Raw genomic sequence first — 3,634 nt, 5'->3', positions numbered from 1 at the left:
CAAGTTCAGGAACCTTTAAAGATAGATATTTGTATCTTCCGAAGAATTTTAACGCTCCAAAAGGTGGACAGAAAAATGATTTTCGAAGTAAGATTTCATATTAAATGTATCTCTAGTCTGATTATTTTGACATGGATATAAACCAATTTTTTGACTCATTTAGTTTGATGATTGCTTCGAAGAAGTTGCAAGCTCAAAAGGTTAGCTTTTTTGTGTATAGCATGTAGATATTTATTCTGTTGTTGCGTCAATTAAAAAAACACTTAAAATTTCTTTTTATTTACCTTATGCCAAATTTGTTTTCGTTTTAATCAAATATTGATTTTGACTCAAATATGATAGAGAGGACTACATCTTTAGGGACAAAATTGAAGTCTTTAGTGTCTAATTTTCCTATAAGAGACATTACTTGTAAGGCTGGTAATGAAATTTGTAGAAGTTTATCAAAGGAAAATCGTTTTTCGGTCATGGTTTGTGATATTTGTTCCAGTGAACCTTGTTTTTTCCGAGGTTGTTGTTGTATCCTTTGCTGCAAAAAGATAGGTTCAGACTATGATGGGTACAATTATGTTCGATGTGAAGCTACAATAGATTGATAGATATGTGGACATGTTTCCCATCTAGACTGTTCTCTACGAGCTTATATGGCTGGGAAAGTTGGAGGAAGCATCCATTTAGATGCACAGTATTTATGTCGATACTGTGATTAAAGGATGGATTTGGTTCCACATGCTTTGAAGCTTATAAAGACCTGCACATCTATTTCATCTCCTGCTGACATTGAAAAGATTTTGAATGTTGGCATTTGTATTTTGCTTGGATCACAAAAAAGGAGTGGAAAAGAGTTGTTGCATCATAGTGAATCAATCAATGATTAGGTATAACTAATTGATGAATTGTACTTATTTTTCCTTATGATGCTATATGTTTTCCATTTGAGCTTTACAGTTACCAGAATGACTACTTTGATAATAATATCAGCTTACGAGAGGAGTTTGCATTCAAGATGCATTCAAAAAGGAAGTTTGTGTAGATAGCACTGTTAACTTGTCTCCCTTCTCATCATCTTGTTTGTGTTTATTAGTTACTTTGACTTGAATATTTGTATATGAGCAAGAAATTTCATTATGTGCAAATTTTTTTCTCTTTCTATAATTTTTGTTTATTTCAGCACATAAATATACACATTTGTTGATTTTTTGAAGTTAACTACCGTACAGTTTAGACGATTAGATTAAAAAAACTTATAATCTATGGTGTAAAGATATAAAGGACACAATTGATACAAATATTGTTTTACTTTTTCGAATCACCAATGTCAGCCTAATCGAGTCCCCTTGTAACGACCTGTTCAGTCGGTTTGAGCAATAGAAGTATTTTTGACAAAAACTGACTGGGTCGACGAACCACGCGACGGACCGTGATGGGCTCCGTCGTCCCATACTTGTTTAGTTTCTTCTGCTGCTCTTCTCATAACCCTCGACGACAAGTAGGAAGAACCGTCATAGGCACGACGGACCGTCGAGGGCCTTCGTTCCAAAACACTTCAACTCTGGGAATCTGGGTACCGGAATCGACTCTCTGAACTTCACGACGGACTTGCAGCACGGACCGTCGTAGATACGACGGACCGTCACAAGCTGCGTAACCCCGACTTGGTAAGACTTCCGCTAATTTTTTTTGGGGGTGTTTTGGACTATTCATAATTATTATTAGGAAATTAGTGGGGTAATTTTCATAATTGAGTTAGATGGGGGTTAAAGGAGATAACTTTAAAATAAATAGTGGGTTACTTTTATCATCCTTTATAATTGATTATATGATAATTAGGGTAAAAAGAATCTGTAAAGGGAAAAAGTAAAAAGAGGAGGAGACGTGAAACGAACGAAGGGAGCGAAGTATTGAGTAAAACAAAGGCATTGGAGAGGTAGCTTGCTTGATTTCGATTCTCTGGTGGAGGTAGGTTATGGTTTAATTCTATCTAATAGATATACTCTAAATAGCGATTGATATGTATTGAATGATATTGTAAAGTCTCTTATGTACTTGATTGTGTGGTTGCATGTTTTTGATTGTGTGGTTTGTGGTTTGCTATAAAATTATGAGAATGTCAAAATTCTAATCTTGAACCATCTCTACCGAAGTAATGCTTTGAATAGAGGAGGCTTGATGAGATATTACTAAATAATGAAAAAGTGGTGGTAATAAATGATGATTAATGATAATTTTGGATCGGAGTGTCACGTTCCGACACGGATTATTGGATCGGAGTGTCACGTTCTGACACGGATTATTGGATCGGAGTGTCACGTTCCGACACAGTATTAGGGGATCGGAGTGTCACGTTCCGACACACTAACATTAAAGGCAAGAAATCTTGAATTAACTTAATATACTCGAACTCAAAGAACCTAGTTCCCAAACGACTATGGTGTAGAGGCATGAGTCCTCATAGGTGTGCTTAATGTTGTGATTGAGGGTGTAACCATTATGGTGTTGTTGTGTCTATGGTTCACGTTCTTGTTGTTTGCCAACTGTTGAGTATTGTAGTTGGTTTTATACTATTGTTTAATATATATTGGTTTCTATTCTGAGTTGGCCGATTATACCTACTCAGTACGTGTTCCTTGTACTGACCCCTACTTTTATTTTCTTCTTGTTGTTTTGTGGAGTGCAACAAGTGCACCATTGACTTCGACTCGTCCTCAACTCTAGCCAGTCTTCAGCATATCAGATTTAAGGGTGAGATATTATTCCTAGCTCGGGCTGGTTTCTCTTCTTCACGTCTTGATGTCTTTGAAGTTCGGACATGGACCAACTTTTGACTTATTTTAGTTTCTTAAATACTCCTAGACTTAGTAAGTTGAGGATAGATGTTCTTGATCTGATGACTTCCAGATTTTGGGGATGATAAGTATTATACTTCAGAAGTTTATTTTATCGATTACGTTAATAAGTTTTGGATCTTTCGCATTTTATTTACTATTCAAAATTGATATACTGGAAAATGTTGGGGTTTAGATTTTTGGTTCGCTCGCATAGGAGGATAAGTGTGGGTGCCACTCGCGGCTCGTTTTTGGGTCGTGACAAACTTGGTATCAGAGCTTTAGGTTCGATGGTCTCATCACACAAGAACGAGTCTAGTAGAGTCTTGAGGAACGGTAGGGGGACGCCCTTACTTTTCTTTGAGAGGCTATAGGACTTCAGGAAAACTCCATTCTTTCTTTCTTTCGTGCTATTACTTGGGTCCAATTGGTATCTAGGTGATACAAATTGGTATCTGACATCCTCACTCTATCTCGCAGATGGTTAGAACTAGAGCAACAACCGTGTCAACACCAACACCGGCAGGACAGGGTGCGTCTGAGCCAACCATTGGGACCGTAGCTCGAGGAGGAGACGTGGCAAGAGGCCGTGGTAGAGGTTGCAGGAGGACGTCCTCTAGAGGTAGAGGACAAACACCTGGTCCAGCAAGTAATAGGGCAGTGACTCCTCCACCGACTGATGAGGTAGTGAGAGAGGGGGAAGAAGGGGAAAATGAGCAGGTTCAAGATGAGGAATTACCACCCCAGCCTACCCCAGAGATGATTAACTAGGTTCTTACCTATCTTAGCGGGTTATCAGATCAGGGCCA

General features: G+C 38.1%; 1 pseudogene; it reads left to right on the top strand.

Annotated features, from left to right (window-relative positions):
• Positions 1-467: 467 nt before the first annotated feature.
• On the top strand, positions 468-1,098 carry LOC114074061 (annotated as a pseudogene).
• Positions 1,099-3,634: the final 2,536 nt, after the last annotated feature.

This window comes from Solanum pennellii, chromosome 9 (assembly GCF_001406875.1).
Source record: "Solanum pennellii chromosome 9, SPENNV200".
NCBI classification, from domain to species: Eukaryota; Viridiplantae; Streptophyta; class Magnoliopsida; order Solanales; family Solanaceae; genus Solanum; species Solanum pennellii.
The sequence above is the reverse complement of the archived record's forward strand: the minus strand, read 5'-3'. Positions and strand labels throughout refer to the sequence as shown.